This window comes from Pogona vitticeps, chromosome 9 (assembly GCF_051106095.1).
Source record: "Pogona vitticeps strain Pit_001003342236 chromosome 9, PviZW2.1, whole genome shotgun sequence".
Classification (NCBI taxonomy): domain Eukaryota; kingdom Metazoa; phylum Chordata; class Lepidosauria; order Squamata; family Agamidae; genus Pogona; species Pogona vitticeps.
The window spans coordinates 10,575,443-10,593,897 of NC_135791.1; the positions used below are offsets into that span (position 1 = coordinate 10,575,443).

The 18,455-nt window shown below is 43.1% G+C and overlaps 1 protein-coding gene across 19 annotated transcripts in view; it reads left to right on the forward strand.

The window, feature by feature from the left end:
- EPB41 (erythrocyte membrane protein band 4.1) overlaps nucleotides 1-18,455 on the forward strand; it is a 160,128-nt gene that overhangs the window by 18,399 nt on the left and 123,274 nt on the right. For 4 of the 19 annotated variants that reach the window (XM_078380170.1, XM_078380178.1, XM_078380171.1 and 1 more), the window contains exon 2: nucleotides 1,730-1,838. The exons of the other annotated variants lie outside the window; for them this stretch is intronic. The gene's annotated coding sequence lies outside the window, so the exon portion shown is untranslated. The remainder of the gene's footprint in view (nucleotides 1-1,729; nucleotides 1,839-18,455) is intronic. 19 annotated transcript variants of the gene reach the window in all.

Genomic DNA, 18,455 nt, shown 5'->3' on the forward strand with positions numbered 1-18,455 from the left:
GGCAGTCTAGCCATTACTTTAAGATTTCACGTGATGGAGAGTCCACTCTCCACACACACCCCAATAATTATTGGTCTCATTGTTAAACTCCTTTCACTATGAAAGAATTAATTCTAATTTTCCCTCCATTTATTTCAGTCCATTATGTGAAGGGCTACAAAGAACAAGTCTTTGTGGAAACGCTTTCAGGTATTTGAAGTGTGTCATCATAGCCTCCATCAGTTTTCCCCTCTGCCCTGGAGGAAGAGGATTCCCTGCCCCCTAGACTGGGACTGCAATCCCTGGGGCTTCATTCCGCAGAACCCAAAGCAAAGCTACTTTAATTGCTTTATCAATTAAGCATCAAAAATCATTTCCAGTCTTGAAAACATTTACACTTTCTTCCTTCAAAGGGAAATACTGTATAAGCTTCAAGGTCCTGACATGGAGATTGTTTGGGGTTTCAAGAAAATTGTTTGTACTGTATGTTCAAAATGGAAATTCAAAGTTGATTGCTTTGTATAGCTTTTTACATACTCAGGAAACCTAGAGGCGATGTAGAATGATAGTGAACTCTCAATGAGCCCTGTTTAAGTGTCTGCAGCGTCTTCTCCATTACATATCAAGACAGCAGGCGGAGTACAGGGCTTTAACATCAAGCCCCCGCCTGCTTTTCCTAATGTAGTGCCTGGAGACCTGTGATCGTGGGAAACTGTGCAGAGTGTGCCTTTTTAGTTGGACCAATAAAAGGATTGCTGCGAAATGGATTTTGATATTTGTGTTTCTGGCTGGCTAGTCCAGCCAACCCTGCATCTTTCTTTCAGTTGCATCTTCCTTAGCCTTGTAACATGTCATATCTTAATCAGTGGAAGTGTGGTCCCTGGGCCTGAAAGTTTGAAGCGCCAATGTGTTTGTGATTATGAGCTCTCCTGCCTCTCCAAGTTTATCTGAAGTCTTCCTCGTAGCTGGGTAGAGTATGGGTTTTCTCAGCAGTCATGCATTGTTCTAAGGTATCCGCACTGCAGCTGGCTATATAGCTCAGTGTGTTAGGTGGAGATTGAGAGTTCAATTCCCCAGCGTACATCCAGGGAGAAAAGCCAGCCTGTGTAGCCTTGGGCAAGCTGTAGAGCCCCGTTCAGAAGGAATGCTAAACCCCTTCTAAATACCCTGAACCTGGAATTGACTTGATGACACATAATCAATCAATCAATCGATCCACGCTATATCACTTTTTCCCAGTGAAGCATTTTGAGGTGGTTTGTGCTTGAATGGGCAAAAGAACAAAATCTCTCTACAAAATACTGCTCCCAGTAAAGAAGAAAATACTAGAATTTATTTCTTGGTGTGAATCAAAATGTATTTTGGTGTTTTCTTGGCTAGGGGATGGCTAGGAGAGATTTCCTGATGAGCTTTAAAATGTACCAGCGCACTGCTGAGTGTTATATGGGACTAAGGGATTTTGCCAAAGATCACACACACACACACACACAAACCTACTTTGGCTTTGGAGAGGAGTTGAGAGGGAGAAGGGAAGGCCTCTGAACAGCAGTGGTAGAGACACTGGAGGGATCGGTGGTGGATTTTCCTAATTATGGGGTCAGAGCCTTGAGAAAAATCCTCTCAGGGAAAATTCTCCACAGTTAACAGGGGCTCTTTAATATTGAACCTGGTATGACAGGAGTGGCCATGTCACTTCAGAGTCTCTTGGGATGGTAACACTTCTTTTTTTCTCTCTCTCTTGCTGCTGCAGGTAAACTGGTTGATGTATCATAAGTGCCACAGGTGGTGCCTAGTGTTCTAGGAGTGTGAAGAATACTGAATATAGTGGGTGTGTATGCAGAAGAGCTGAAGAATACAAGGTAAGAGTGAAAATGACAGACGTGTGTGTCCTCTTATACAGTGGTGCCTCGCTTTACGATCGCCCCATTTAACGTCAAAAGCGCATTACGATGAACTTTTTGCAATCACTTTTGCGATCGCAAAACGATGTTTCCTATGGGGGAATTTTGGTTTGCGATGATCAGTTCCCTGCTTTAGGAACCGATTCTTCGCAAAACGACGATTTTTCAACAGCTGATTGGCAGTTTCAAAATGGCCGCTGGGTAAACAAAATGCCCCTCTGCTGTTTTCTGGGACGGAAATGGCCGCCCTATGGAGGATCTTCGCTGGACAGTGAGTTTATAGCCCTTTGGAACGCATTAAATGAGTTTTAATGCGTTTCAGTGGGTTTTTTTCTTTTTGCATTACGTTTTCGTTTTACAGCAATTTCGCTGGAACGAATTAATGTCGTAATGCGAGGCACCACTGTATGTCCTTAAATTCAACTACTTTAAAGAAATCTGGAGCACCAGAGATGGACAACCTGCAAATCTAGAGCCTCACTATTTGCAGTGCAACTTGAAACCTCTTAGCATCTACTAGAAAGCAAAGAACAACAGGGGCCGATCTGCGTAGTGCAGCCTGTGCTTTGCCTTCAGGAAGTCTGAGCTTCAGTCCACGCGGGACTGGAAAGAATCTTCCTTAAAATGCTGGAGAGAGGCTGCCAATCAATATTAACAATGCTGCTTAGAAAGACCAAGGGTCTGACTTAGTCTAAGACAGCTTCTTATCTTTCTGTGTTCCTAATCCTAGTAAGTCTACTAGAGGTATATGGAGTTCTGTGTTTTTGAAATTGTACGCAACAACAAATCTGCACACTTCTAAAATCTGTAGCCTAAACTCATTTAGCACAGGGTTAGTCGTACTGAACTCTGTCAAGTTATTTCTGAGCAGACAGATTTAGGATGGCGATTAACACAATAGGAAGGCACCAAGTTGAGAAGAGGATTGTTTGCACTGCATTTGACAGGAGCAAACATCTCATAGAACTACTAAGAAAATACACACACACACACACACACACACACACACACACACACACACACACACACACACACGGCGCGCGCGCACACACACACACACACACACACACACGGCGCGCGCGCACACACACACACACACACACACACGGCGCACATTCCTTTTCTAGATCTCCTGCTCAGGTCTAGCTGAGGTCAGTTGTGGCCAGAAGAAATTACTCTCTGGAGACCCAGCCAAAATGAAATGCAAATCACTTCTAAGAAGAGGATTTGCTCACATTTCTGGGACAACAATCCTCAGCTATGTAGCAAGAAAGGCACACTTGTACTAGAGATGCACAAGAAGTCTATTCCATGTCATGAATAGGTCTTACTTGGGGGGAAAAAGAAAAACAACCCGGGCAAGACAGGGTGTGGTCTATTGGAAAGCAATGAGATACATTCCTTGGTTGGTGTCTTTAATTCAAGGTTCACTTCCAGCTTTTGTTTGGAAAAGATAACTAAAGAGGCCTTTATCTCCCCACAGCATTCCTCAGGATGTTTCAGGAGACTTTGTAGGAAACATCATCACTTCGGAGGTTAATGAGGTGGTCTCAGGGAGGTACTGGTATATAGTTAGAAGCGGATCTTCTCTAGGACTGGGATTTCAGGTATCAAACTGGTGTATGGATGGAGCATTCACAAGTGCCACAGTCCAAGCTGGGTTAAAGCTTGAGAGATGTCTTCATCGCTAAGGTGGTTGTAAAGGAGGCCAGGTATTGCCATAAATGCAGACAATGCAGATATGCATAAAGTATGCATGACTAGAGGCAAATTGGGGAAGAATGGCCATCATCTTAAAGGTAAAGGTTCCCCTTGACATTTTTAGTCCAGTCGTGTCCCACTCTAGGGGGCGGTGCTCATCCCGTTTTCAAGCCATAGAGCCAGCGCTTGTAACCGAAGACAGTTTCCATTGCCACATGGCCAGCGTGACTAGGGAACGCCGTTTTACCTTCCCACCGAGGTGGTACCTATTTATCTACTCTCATTTGCATGCTTTCGAACTGCTAGGTTGGCGAGGAGCTGGGACAAAGCAACAGGAGCTCACTCTGTCGCGTGGATTCAATATTACAACTGCTGGTCTTCTGACCCTGCAGCACAGGCTTCTGCGGTTTAGCCCACAATTCATATTGCTATTGTGGAGCAGAGAATGCAGGATTCTTGAGGTTGCCCATCAACATGTAGCATCTGAACAGCAGACTGGGCAAGCACACCGGACACCCAGTGAGATTCTTCCCAACTGTGATAAAATGAATGGTATATTTATATCATGGTAATTATGATAATCCTAACCAATGCAGTTCTAGCATCTAGATCACCCAGTTTTTTCCAGGTTGTGATCTCCTGCCAAGATTCTTCTTTTTCTTCACAAATCTGAAGTCATATATATTACACAAAGCACCCCAGCATGGGCTAAAGCCATTGAGTCTTTGCAAGATAGCAAGGAATGGGTTATTAGAGCTGGACTGGAACATTTTCTCTCTCCTTTTGTTTGCATCTGGCTTGGTGGTGGAGGTAGCACATGCTCTCATTCTTTACCTCTGAATATCCATCCAAACTACACTCCACCATAAAACAATTTGAGGGTAAGCCACCTGGTATTCTCCAGATGCTTAGCACTATAACTGCTACATGCCCCGGCCAGCGTGGCTAATGATAAGGGCTGGTGGGATTTGTAGTCCAAAATAACTGGAGGATGCACAGTTGCCTTCCCGTACTAACTCATGGTATAGTGTTGTTCTGAGAAATGTTCTGGGGAGGTAGTGTTGTTAAAATGGCAGCTGGCCTTTGATGCCATTTGAAGCTACTCTGCCTTGTGAATGGATGTGACTTCTAACAGCATTCCTGGGCTTTTTAATGGAAACTCTACATAATGTCTGCAGGCTAGCCCTGAATGCATGATATCTGTGCTTACTGTTTGTGGATGATTTGATCACTTTGATGTAGGGGTAGAAACACCAGGCTGACTTTTAAAGCATTTCTTGGCTGTAGGATTAATGGATTTTCCATGTCTTGGAGACTTCTCGGTGGCCTGATGTGGAGGGATAATGGACATGGACATTGATCAGCCAGTGCAGGAATGGGGAGAGAGGTGGGGAGTGACATTTGAGGAGAAAGAAGGATGAGCTAGCACAGGGGACGTACCATTGCCTTCAAAAATCAGGATGCTTTGCTGTATTGGCTTTGCTATATGTTTTATGCACGTGAGATGCTGGCTTAATTTGCTGGAGAAAACAAAACCCACAGAAATCAGTGGGTGGCAGATGTTTATTTTGACTGGAGGAATGAAATAACAGCTCTGTCCTCCTATAGCTTTAGACCAGCCCCACCAACCTGATGCCTCCCAGATGTGTAGTCCTCTGGTGTACCATGCTCAGCCCAACAGTGATCATGCTTGTTGGAGATTATGGGAGTTGTAGTCTAACAGAGCTCTGGGTTGGAGCAAAGGATTTTTAGAGCAGGAGTGGTGGCACGTGGAGCAGGATCTCCACAAAGCATCTAAACTTTTGGGTAGGTGACCCAGTGTAAGAAGGTCCTTCTCCAGCGGGGGGGGGGGCACTTGTAGTGAAGGCGGGAAACAGACACGGAGGCTCATCACGGGGTTCATTATTAAACACTTTATTGTAAACAGCTTCCAACTCTAAAGGATCAAACGGATCTTGCAACAACCGATCATTCAACAAATGGTACTTCTTAGGACGAACAGTAGGAACCGCGGTTTGTTCTCCTAGAAGGGAGCTGGCCCAAACTTCTCCCTGTCTGTCATCTGACGCAAGGGCGCGCTCCTCAGTGCACACACCGTGCCGCAGCAAGGGTGGCGGGCCCAATCTCCCTCTAAAGGTCTCTTCTGATATTCTGGCCCAGGCTGGATCACACGCCTCCCTCCCCCAGGATAGTTCAGGGGGAAAACTGAAACCTTCCATTCCAGGGGCTCAATACCTCTGTTTTTGGCTCCCAGGAATGGTGGATCCGGCAGTAGTCCCCCTCCGGTCATCAGATTAGGGAACCCCGATGTTGCTCCAGACGCTTGACTTGGGTCGAGAATGGGCTCAGTCTGGACCCCTCGGTGTCTTGGTCTGTCCACGTTTAAGTCCGTCCAAGTTCTAAAGTCCCGCGCGCCTCCTCCTTCTTTTATCTCCTCCCACATAATTAGATCCACCTCCTCCCCTCCTTCTTCCACAAGACACACCTCTTCAGCCCTCTCAGACACCACCTCCGTTTGGTCCAGTTCTATCAGCACCCCTTCCACACATCCGCCTTCCTCTACATCTTCCTTTTTAACGGAGGACGGCACACTCTCTTGATCACCTTCACACCCAGTGATGTGAGTGCCTGCGATTCAGTTCACTGCCCAGGTGCTGACCGATGATGGGCAGCTTCAAAGCCTGTGCAGTCCCTTCTAAAGTTTTTCTTTTTATCTTTTAAATGGGCTCTTGTAAAAATTGAAACCAGATTTTAGATGGGGGGATGCCTCTAAGCAGAGGGCGGTACTCTGTAAAACCGGGTCTCCTTAGCAAGGGGTAAGGTCATATTGCTAACTCTCAGCAATCTTACAGTTGAATTTTGAGTTACTTGCTATGTACGGACTGTCTTCAGGGGTGAAACCACAATCTAATCTAGGTTTGGGCAAAGTATGGTCCATGGCACCTTGAGTGAGCTCCCATCACCCCATGCCCCATTACTCCCCCCACCCCCAACAAAAAGACTTTTAGGGACTTCTACTTTTGCAGTAAAATCCCCTGCTGGCCTCAAATGGGTCGGTTGGATGTTGTACAATGTGGTGAAATCCCCCCCCCCCGTGTTTCTTGGAGGGCGCATGGATCTCTTTTAAATAAATAAATAATAATAATTTTAAAAAAGAAATGGAAGTTTTTGGGGGCAAGGGCAAAAGTGGCCCATCGAAGTCCAGAGGTTGTGTGGGTGGCCTCTGGACATCCGGTCGTTGTCTCCCATTAACCGGGAATTGAACCCAGGTTTCCTGAGTCCTTGTCCTTCAGTCTGTTCATTGCACCACCCTAGATATCCAAAATTAGAATTACAGCCATGTAGATCTGCAGAAGAGGAGCCAGCAACTTCCACCCATGGGAAGGATGCACCGGATTGCCATCCAAACCTATGAGGTGCTGAATTGCCACCTCTATCGCTGTGATTGAGCAGGTGCTGTCCTTCCCCCCCACACACTGTTGATTCAGTGGGAATAATGTTATGGGAAGATGCCAAGGCAAGGTGGGTTGCTTTCCACCACTGCCAAATTTGGGAAATACATTGGCAACAACAAACGTTTCTCTTTTCCGTTTATGGGAGCAGGAAGTTTTTAAACCTCTGTAATAAGGAAGCAAACCGTTTCTTGTGCCATCCTTATCTGTAAAGATGGGGAAGACTCAAAATTATTCTCCTTTCCCTGCAAGGAAGTGAGACATTTGTGGTACTCTTTGACAAGGAGTTCAAGCACAACAGGCATTAAATGCAGGTTGGTGGGGGTAGATCAAAAGATGTAATATACTGCATAGGCACAGAACTTTGGCTGCCTGGCTGGGACTCTGAATGTTGGAATTATTGCACCCTCGTGTGTTTGCCTTTTGACTTTTCAGATTGGGGTGAAGGTCAATAAATCTAGTAGCAGCCAAGTATTCCCTCTCTTGCCTCAGAATTTTGAAGAGAGCCACATCTCTTTGCTCAAGAGTTCTTCTCCCACCATTTTCCAGTCAGACAGTCTGAAGACAGCAAGAGCAATGTATTTTACTCAGTCAGCAAGTCATGTAGTGGATCATCATGAAACTAGTTAACCAGTTAAACTCTGTTAATGTAACCAGTTAATATTTTTCTACAGAACGCTGTTTGTTTTTGATCTATGAAGAACTGTGAGTAAAATGGACTTCCCCCCCCACAGTGGATTTGATTTAATTTTTTAAATTAACTTTTTAAAAATGATTTAAAATTAAAAATTAATTTGAAATTATTGGTTTTTATCCACTCTGTTTTTTGCCTCTTACCAATATCTCTCAGTGAGTTATTGAGACAGTAAGTGCCAGTTTAGGGACGTGGTGGCGCTGTGGGTTAAACCGCAGAAACCTTTGTGCTGCAAGGTCAGAAGACCAGCAGTCGTAAGATCGAATCCATGCGATGGAATGAGTTCCCGTCGCTTGTCCCAGCTCCTGCCAACCTAGCAGTTCAAAAGCATGCAAATGTGAGTAGATAAACAGGTACCACCATGGTGGGAAGGTAACGGCGTTCCATGTCTAGTTGTGTTGGTCATGGGAAACTGTCTATGAAAGCTGGCTCTACGGCTTGGAAACGGGGATGAGCACCGCCCCCTAGAGTTGGACACAACTGGACTAAATGTCAAGGAGAACCTTTACCTTTATCTAAGTGCCAGTTGATAAGAACTAAAAATAAGGAGTGGTCTACTGTGGGAGATGTGAAGTTAATTTTGCTCTGCAGGCCTCTGAACTTTTATCTGCTGTGTGGCTAGAGATTTTTAAGCCAAGAAATTTCCATACTCTGCCAATACTGGATAGCAGCGCTCAGACTGCAACATTTTATTTACAGATCTCACTTAAATGCTGTATATAATCAGTTTATCATTTCAGGTGATGTCTGTTTTTGTGAACCAACTTCCTCCCTTTGCCTCTAGGTTCCTACACATTCTTGTAGTGGATTCTAGTATATATTAAGGTAGCGATCCCAAATCTGATTTCAGAGCCTGGAAAAGTTACTTTTTGGAATATAATTTCCTGGCTTTGAAATTCTAGTCATTGTAACCTCCAAAAGTATGTTTTCCAGCTGTGGTTCCAAGACATGGAATGGAATTAATAGCATTAATAAATATAACAAGCACTTCACTATAATAAATCAGGAGTCCAAGCCAGTGAAAAATAAATCAGCCCAGATGTCTAGTTACTCAACTTTCTCATATAAATGGAACTTGTAGTGGCTCACAAAAAGATCAAACTAAAGTAAAAATGCATATTAATTAAAATGTTGGAACAACTGAAAATGTAGTTACAAATATTTTGACACATCAGTAACACGGAAAAATGAGGCAAATGCATGGTTCAAAGGCAGTCCTGTAGCAAGCAAAGTCATTTGTCAAATTCTTGCCTAAATGAAAAGGTGATAGAGAGGAGATTCAAGCTGGCTCCCTTTTGAATCAAGAGCCTGGAAGAAGACACTCCAGCAACCTATCTGATGTACAGTTCTTTAATTAATATGAGATCTGAAACATAGGTATCTGCAATTTGCCCTTTCCAAATGAACAGAGATCAGAAAAAAAGAATAGGTAGAGAAAAATGCACACAAAATGTGTATATTCATGTAATACAATAAACAGAAATGCACTGTATTAGGGGAAATTGCTTGCTGATTGTATATGCATGGCAAAATTACATAAACACATAAAGTATATGAGGGGAAATGCACACAGAAATGTATGCACGTTTTTGTGCCAGCCTTTAAAAACACAACGGCAACCTCTGGTGCCAGGGGGACAAAAGGAATGTGAGACTGAGAAAATGAGGAACGGAGAGGAACCAAATTGATGGATTGTACTCCCTCTGCCCTAGTGAGCAAGGCCAGTGTTCTGAAAGAGTCAGAATTGTTCTCTAGCATCTGGAGAGCGGAAGGCTCCCTATTCCTGAACTAGATCATACTAAGGGGACAGAGAGAAAGGAGGACAAGAATCAAGGAAGTGGGATGGGGAAGAAGAAAAAAACATTTTTCAAAATAAATAAATTAATCCATTGGTAATTAAGAGCAGTTTGCAAACCTATTGTTCGATGAAGCCTCAATAAAGCTTGTAGCAAATATCTATCTATGTGCTGCTGCTACCAGAAATAGATTAAAAGCAACACAGATTGTGAGTAAAAAGCAACACAAATTGTGGGTAGCAACGTATTTATTTCCACATCTGTGTTGATGTACTCCCACCCATCTTAATGCTTTGAGGACAGTCTTCATTTGAAGTAGTAAACATCTGATTCAGAGCTGCTGCTCTCCAGTGGAAGTGATCTTAATTACGGCATTAGGCATCAGGAACGGTGAAATGTGACCCACTTGCTTGCCTCCGCTCCCCTCCCCTCCGCTTGCTCTCCACGTTGTGCTGTAACGTGACTCTCCTCCCCCCCCCCCCCGCGTTGTTGACATTGTGTGGTAAGTGCACGTGTTTGTGACGTGAAGGTAAACCTCTCATAGATGCGGGAGCTTGTCCTCGTGCAATCTGTAACCCTGCAAGTAGCCCGATTTCTAAAGGCCGGCAGATGGGGTGGGGTCACGGCTGCTGCTTGGAGAGCTGGTACAGTGCAGAAAAACAGAAGAGAATGCTGTGCTTGAACAAGTTCTTCTGCTGTTTTGCCCATGGATGTGCTTCCAGTTGCAGAAATGCCATTGAATGGAAACTAACAAAACCATGTGGTCCATACAAAAACAATAGCAGGTGATGCCTCCATTGGACCAGTATATTTTTTTAAAGGCTAGCTTTCAGTCTGTAGTAATCTTCAGCAGGCTGTGCGCCAATAATGCTGAATCTCTGGTGTAATTTCTGCTTATGTTTTGTGACCAATGAGATGCACAGCTCTGCTACAACCTCAGAGGTGCCCTTGCTTGTCTGGAAAAAGTCATTCACAGGTACGAAAGCAAGGGCAAGTGATCCTTTTAGTGGGTCACTATTTTTTTTCCATATATAAATAGCTATCTTTTGCTCTATACTAATCTTTATCCTGACCCTGATGTTATGAAAGTGTGAAGGCAAGAGGAGGAGGGGACGACAGAGGATGAGATGGTTGGACAGTGTCATCGAAGTGACCAACATGAATTTAACCCAACTCCGGGAGGCAGTGGAAGACAGGAGGGCCTGCCGTGCTCTGGTCCATGGCGTCACGAAGAGTCGGACATGACTAAACGACTAAACAACAACAACAATCTTTATCCAGTGATGCAGTACTATGCTGTAGATAGGAAGTTAACATGTGAAATACCCAAAAGTCATGGGTATGATGTCATGACTTTTGGGTTGTTGTATGTCATTTGGGTAATAGATGCCTTTTTAAGAACTGCACTGTTGTGGGTCTGATACGTGCTTGGGGCATCTGAGGCTGCAAGACAGGTGTGCAACTAAGTGATCACAAAAACGACATAAGCAAAATCCTGCTAAATTGCACCAGAGATCCAGCATCACAACATGTGTGTGCTAACTTTCTTTGTATGTTTCTATTTAGAGCTTCTATATAATGTGTGGGCCTATGGCAGATCTAAGAGCTAACTGTCTGTTTGCTAGATCCTCTGAGATGTATACAGCCCACCAAAAATACCTAAAAGAAAAAAAAAACAGAAAAACAAAACACACACATGCACACACACACATGGAAAAGAATTAGAAGATGCTGGAAGTACATTTCAGTTTTGGGAAAAAATATGTATGTTATGTCTTTAAACAGCACATGGATATTTGTATCTTATTCTCATCTTTTTCTTCATTTTTTTAAAAAATGGGATTTAGGAGGTCACAAAGTACTGGGGTCACAAAAAGGTCATTTTCATTATCTAGGTGGTCTTTAAGTCCAGTTCTCATTGGTAGATGGTCCTATCCAGACAACTTGATGGTCATCTGATTATATGATGCCTGAAGCCCCCCCATCCGACATCATAAGCTGTCACATCACTGATTCATCATGCATGTGGCGCCAAGTAAATTCTGACTTAATGGCGATCCTTTCCAGGGTTTTTCCATTACAGAGTACTCAGAAGTGGTTTGCTGTTCTCCCCCCGCCACCCCGGGATGCCTTGGGACTGTGCAGCTTGCCCATGGGTTCACAGGCTGGCTCTGCTTGCAGGAATTGCTGTTTTCTGTTCTCTGCCAAATCATGTCAGATGTTAAATACCATTTCTTACTACAGTACTTGTAGAGTTTATCTGAGACTCCCTAAGTGTCCTGGCAGATCACATAAGAGTTTGGCGTATTTTGGCTTAGACACATTGTTTGTCACTTGACATTTCCTTGATGAGAGCAAAAGATTAGAAGACTTCCTTCAAGTAACAGGTGGGGTTTGAGGTCAGAGACTGCCCCTGTGTTTGTAGAGGACAAGGGCAGAGAGAGACGAGAACAATTTGAAAGTTATCGGCTTTTTGTTCTGTTTTGCTTCCATAACTGGTAGTGATTGAAAATGCTCCTAGATAAATACTAGGGGGAGTAGAGGTATTATAGCTCAATAGTGTCAAGTGCATATTTTGCTCACAAAAGGTCAAAGGTTCAGTCTTGGGCACCACTAGCTAAGAGGATCAGGTGATACTAGGTGATGGAGCAACTCCTTCTTGAGACCCTTCAAAGCTATTACCACTCAGAGTAAATAGGACTAGATAAGAAGGAGAAACAGTCACATCCTTTGGTGAATTAAATGCAGAAATGTGCTCCCTGCTAGAGAAGTTTGCTTGCTATCAGTGGTTATAAAAATTCTGTTGCCCGTTTCCCCAGTAGAACTTTCAGTGGTGACCTTCCATAAATTAAGATGTCAGGATAAACATTTCCTATTGCAGACTGAGTCATGAGCAATACTGTACCACCAAACTGCAGCATTGCTCTTAACTTCTCATCACTCAAGTGTGTATGTTATCACTTCAATAGAATGAGATTAAAAATAATGTTCTACCAAGTATCAAATACTGTCAAATAAACAGACCTGTTTGTAGCCTTGAAATTATTTTTAGTGAGCCCTAGATCTTTGAAACGCAAGCTGGAGGTTCTTCAGTGAACAGAACACCTGAAAGATGGCTTGTCTCTATTTTCAGCTTCTTTATGGCTGCAGGAATTGGCTTTCAGATGTCTGCAATGTGTCAAAAATATCTGTTCTCAGGCTAACTTCATAGTCATTTATCTCAGTGGTTCTTAACCTTTGTTACTCGGATGTTTTTGAACTGCAACTCCCAGAAACCCCAGTCAGGACAGCTGGTGGTGAAGGCTTCTGGGAGTTGCAGTCCAAAACTCCTGAGTAACCCAAGGTTAAGAACCAGTGATTTATCTTACACTGAGTTACAACATTCACATCTGTGGTGCCCATGTCTAATTATGGGATCATAAGACTTGCTTCATTGGTGAGATTTATATTACTGAGTTAGGAGATCAAGTGGCACCTTTACATTTCACTCCTTTTAAATATTTTGCTCAAACATAGTTCACTGGGTTCTACTAAATAGGCAAGTATGCCTTGGCATTGTAGCCTTGTGTACATTTTCAGTGTGTGTGTGTTCATTCCTGCCTTTTTGTTTTGGTCTGTGCTCAAGGCCCTAAGTAGTTAATCTCAGGTCTGTTTTTACACCAGCAGTGGCATGAATACGGTGACATCAAGAATACAAACACAGCATAATTTCTAATCCTGTTTTATCTTTTAATGTTGGATCAAGGCTTTACGGTTGCTGGAGCATGCATGATTGCCTCCTCTTTTTTTTGCAAGCAAAATGGCTGAGGTCCCTTTTTTCTCCCCAGCATGATCCCAGCTGCTAAGCTTTCACTTACAGTAGCTTGGATGCACAGTGCTGCCACCCAAACACTAATCATTCTCAAGACACTATTAAAAACATTGAAGAAGTAGAATATGTAATGGCAAATGTTGCCATCGCAGTAGGCAACTGGCCCTTCCACTTTCCAGCTTGCATCCCTCTCCTCTCTTTTCTTTCTGATCCCTAAAAAAAAACCTTTTGTATGCCATGCTTCATTTGTGCATTGCCTAGCAGGGTACCAGAGGTAAACAATTTGTAATGAACACGGCTCAGCACTAGCCTCCAGGAACACCTGGCAACCCCAGGAAGGTTGAATGAGGAAGCTCATTTGTGTAGCCATGTTTAATTCCCTATATGTTATAATCCCTAGGACCATCTGTGCCCCTGCCTAGGCTGGGGAGGCCAAAAAGCTCTTTGGATTTATTCCAGAAGGTGAACGTCAAGAGGACTGTTTATTTCACTGGCTGCCCAGATAACATCCCTAGGTCAAAGCAGGACAGTTTTGTTTGCTTTTGAAATAGCTGCTGAGCCGGATCTCATCTAGGCAAGGAGCCCTGTGCTTAGTAAAGCACCAAGGCAGATAAATCATGTTTAAATCACAAAAGCGGGGATGTATTTAGTGCTCCTTGTCCAGTCCTAGGCATTACAGTTCTTTGTCTTCATTGAGCTTGGCCCACCAAAAACAAAACTGGGCGAACTGATTCCTTGTGCTAAAGGGAACGATCATGTTTAGAGGAATTTTGCCGCCTGCTCTCAATGGCTGAGTGTAACAGCAGAAGAGGGCTGTTCCAGAGCTTGGAATTTTGGACTACAACTCCCATAATACTTTACATTAGCCACGATGGCTAGAACTTCTAGGGGTTGAAGTTTAGGGCACCTAGAAGGTGAAACGTTTATTTCCTCTGGGCTTTCAAGCCTTCTGCTGAGGACGCCTTGCTGGCCATCATGAGAAGCAGGGTGAGATGGACCTTGTGCACGAGTCAGCCATGCTGCTCTTCTTTGCTCAGGCATGTGTTGATCTTGAGGATCTGTGAAATTTAGATTCTCATTTCTACTTGAGGATGGAACTTCCTAGGTGACCTTGGGCCACTTATTCTCCCTTTTTGCTCCACCCATCTCACAGAATTTTTGTAAAAATAAAGTGGATGAGGAGAACTGGAGCACTGCCGTCTTGCCTTGAGTGTGGTGGCGGCAATTCAGAATTCCCACAAGCTGTTGTTTAAACCTCTGTCACCTTTTCACAATGGAGACACCTTTCTTTCACGTTGTAGAAGACAGCGGGCATAGGGGATTGCAGGGGATCATCTAAGCAGGAGAACTACTCTGCTTCAGCAAGGATGTCATAGAATCAGACTCTTCTCTGGGGATGGGCCATTATGGTCTGTCTCCAAAATCTCATCTCTCCTCCCCATTTTACAGCATGCATTTGCATCCCCTTTTAATGCTGGAGGGATATTTGACACAGTAGTTGTGATAAAACAGAATGTGATCAAGAGCTAGGTTTTTTTGTTCATTTTGACAAGCCTGTGACAGTCTTACTGCTTGCCTTTTTTTCATATGCTCAGATGGTGCATACGTTGACCATACAAAATAGAAATATGGTCAAGTTCTGTCAGGTACCACTTAGTTTCAGACTGGGAAGCTTTGGGTTGGTTGACCCATGCGGTGAGTCATTGAACTATGTGTTGGAGCATCTGCTTGGTAGCTTAGCATCTCCACAACCTGCCCTGACTCCATCCAAGGGTGGCCATTGGACTAGAAGAGGATTTTCTGTTCCAGTTAAGCAACATGGTTGAGCAACATGATCTTCCTGAGCTCTGGTCTGCTTTTTATATTCTGTGGTTTTCAGTGATTTCTGGTTTGCTTCTAAATTTAATCTCCTAGTTTGCTCTTTGGTTGCTATTTGGGTGTTTTTTTTTTGGGGGGGTGTTCCTGAGTTCTATTTTGTTTCACAGTCTTGTCTTCTGGATTGCTGTTTGATCTTGACCTTTGCTTTCCTCTTTTATTCTGCTTCCTGGTTACTGCTGGCTCAATATGTCTTCCTGTTTAAGACAAAAAAGCAAATGCCTTCCACGTCTCTCAAGTTAAGGCAGGGGTGGGCAATTAATTTCTATGGGGGGGGCACATGAAAAATCTGAACTGTGTTTGGGGGCCGAACCAACTTTACTTAAAAATAAAATGAAACAGTGATGTTATGATTGTTTTTATTTTAAACTTATTAATCTTCACAAATACTAAAGAGTTTTTTTTTGCGGTATTTTAAAGATAAGCAACTGATAAACTTTAGACAAAAAGCTATAAATGGTTTTGATGTTCAGAACTGTCCGCGGGCTGGACAGGAGCAGCTCGTGGGCCGTATGTGGCCCTCTGAGTTAAGGTGTCTCATAGGGTTATTTCGGTATCGAACGAACAAGAGCCTCTCCTCTATTTCAGCACTTAAAAACACACTTGCAAAAAATTAAATGAGCAATAGTGTACTGCCCTAAGATGCTCGCAACTTGCTGGTACTAGGCAGCTGGCTCTTTCTGCCTAATGTAGAGGCTGACCCTGCTCCTGGTACCCTTTGCTTCTTCCAAGTACAGTACTTCATCACTCACATTTACAGATGCCTGGATTATCACAGTTTGCTGCCCACAATTCAGCCCCGACAAATGCTGAAGGTAGCAGGTGCAATACAGATGGGACCAGCCATGTCTCTCAGCTCATTTAGAATTTCTGTCCATCTCTTAGGTTGGTAGACAAAAAGCAGTTCCGGGGAGACCATGACCTTGGTTCAGCTGGCCATACAACTTATTAGTTAAATTTCCATGATCTGGAGACCAGATTTCCTGGTTAATTTTGATTCCCTTGCCTCCCCCCTTCTCTTGGAGGTAAAGGAGACAGCTGGTCCTAGAGAACAATGGAGAAATCCAGGAGTCTAGTGTGACTGTGTTTTGGCGTTTTCTCCTTTCCAAAGCAGAACTCAAGATAGGCTTTTGTATTGTTTCTACCCTGGCTGATAATTGTGTTAAATAAACTAAGAATCATTTTTGCAAGTTCATTTACCTTCCAGCAGCAGCATGACATGGAACTTCCATATCAAACCAGAAGCCAAGCAACATCTGCCACACTAATTGAAATCTGTCTCTGCTGTAAAACCATATTGTAGTCCTAATACTGATGTTGTAGCAGAGCTTTAAAAATGAGAGATTCTGGGAGTTGTAGTCTGACATTCCAAAGCTCTTGGTGTCTGGGAGGGTTGACATCTGGCTGATCTAGGACAGAAATATATATATATTTATACATAAAAGCTGGATATGGCTCTCTGACTGGTTTAGCAGTCCCTTACTCTCCAGGATAACTTAAAGAAAAGTTTTGCTGTATTTTAGGAAGATGGAAATCTGTAGGTATGGACTCTCAGCTTTGTGGATGAAAGATGCTTACAATTGTGGCTGTTTTTAAAAGCTACGATGCTTGGCTAATAATTGTGTTCCCTCTCTCACTCTTCTTCCATATATGCCTTCTTGGTCTGATGGATTCTGCTGGCTCATCCGTGGCATTCCTCTGACTGGGCTCCTTTTTCGGTGAGTATGTCTTCCATTGCATCACTTATGAGCGTAAAGAGTACCTTATCGCTGGTATTGTCCTTTCCTTCTCTTTAATCCAATTCCTCCGGTTTTTATCCGTCAACACTACTAATGCAATTGAAAAACACATTTTTATTTATTCATTGTCTAAGGAAGGGAGTGAAGTCAATATGTCTGACAGATTGTTCAATATTCTCAATATGTTCCATTATCAGGGATTGTGTTTTTTTTTTATTTCAAGGTGCTATTTCACCACTGAGATTTGGATTTTAGAACAGTGGAAGAAATGTTTCTATGCCGTGATAGAAATATTAATATTTGTTTTGTCTTTTGCTTGTAACCTGAATAATATTTGTACAAACTCAAGCCAGAAGAATGGCAATCAATTGTTGAATTGATTTTTCACAGGAAATTCTCCTATTTCAAAATAAAAAGGTGAAAAGTAAGGGAGTGCAGTTTAAATTTTACTGTCAGCTTAAAGATTTTTAAAGAAGAGTATGGAAATGAATGAAGGCTGAGTGTTTCAATAACTGCTGGTTACGGGCGCCCTCATGTTTGAAGGCAGTGTGCCTCAGAGTACACTGCTTGGAGGAACAAAGGGAAGGGGCCAGTACTTTCAGGTCTTGTGTCCAGGCTCCCAAATGCCCCTGGTTTGCTATAATGAGAAAGTGGACACTGCACTAAGTGGACCACTGGCCTGATTTGGTAGTCCTCTTTTTCTTAGAACCAAAATAATGGATAAAACCTTCCAGGAAAAATAGGAGCAGGGGGAAAAAAGCAGAAAGATTGCAGCAGCATTTGAAACTCAAGCTAAACTATTCCGCAAGTTGATGATGTGAGAGCTTCTTGGAACTCTTCTGCACCATCACTCTTAATTTTTATTTTCTATGGCTCTGAAAGTAAAAAAAAAACATTCACAAGGTTCTGCTTAGCAAAGACTGTGAAACTGGTCCTATTTAATTTATTTATTTATTTATTAAATTTATACCCCACCCATCTAGATTGAAGTCTACTCCTACATGCTAAATGTGTTTATTCAGAAGTTAGATGGCTTGATTTTTGAAGTTTTGTTCCATGTTAGGAATTTTTTTTTTTAGGATTGCAGCTATATGATGCCAGTTCTTCCATTGGCACTTCATTTTTGGCAGTTAAGAGGGTGGGTATTAAGCAGAGCTTGGAAGCATTTATTTTTCTATGCTTCAACTCCAGAATTCCAGTGACCCTGGGGGGCAGTAAACTGCTTGTGAGTGTTCTGAACATAGGAAACCCTGGAGAGAGTTGTCGTACATCAGAGATAAATTGATGGCACATAATTATAATAGTGTGCCAGATAGCTCATGATAGGTACCTTGTTGTTAAATCAGGGTTTGGGACTTCAGTTCTCCCCTGTGTCTCCTGGGAAAAGAGGCAGCCTGTGTGGCTTTGGGCCAGCTGCGCAGTGCCCCCCAAGAAGAAAGGAGGGTAGGACACTTATATGCACTGTATATCTAGAAAATCCTGAGCAGGGTTGTCATAAACTAGAAAC